This window comes from Triticum dicoccoides, chromosome 1A (genome assembly GCF_002162155.2).
Source record: "Triticum dicoccoides isolate Atlit2015 ecotype Zavitan chromosome 1A, WEW_v2.0, whole genome shotgun sequence".
NCBI lineage: Eukaryota > Viridiplantae > Streptophyta > Magnoliopsida > Poales > Poaceae > Triticum > Triticum dicoccoides.
In genome coordinates, this window is record NC_041380.1 from 604,081,871 (window position 1) to 604,082,217 (window position 347).

Below are 347 nucleotides of genomic sequence, written 5' to 3' on the forward strand. Positions count from 1 at the left end.
TGGTGCTGCAAAAGATAAACCTAGCTGGAGAGACATAACGATGGCAATTTTAACCAAAATATCAAGGCATTCATGCTAGGCAGATGATCATGTGCCATTGGTGCTGCAAAATATAAACCTAGCTGGAGACATAACCATGACAAGTTTAACCAAAATATCAAGGCATTCATGCTAGGCAGATGATCATGTACCATTGGTGCTGCAAAATATAAACCTAGCTGGAGACATAACGATGACAATTTTAACCAAAATATCAACGCATTCATGCTAGGCAGATGATCATGTACCATTGGTGCGGCAAAATATAAACCTAGCTGGAGACATAACGATGACAATTTTAACCAAAA

The 347-nt window shown here is 38.6% G+C and overlaps 1 protein-coding gene across 1 annotated transcript in view; it reads right to left on the reverse strand.

Moving 5' to 3' along the window:
- The window catches only part of LOC119295036, a 4,572-nt gene that overhangs the window by 1,742 nt on the left and 2,483 nt on the right, over nucleotides 1-347 (reverse strand). The gene's annotated exons all lie outside the window — the stretch shown is intronic.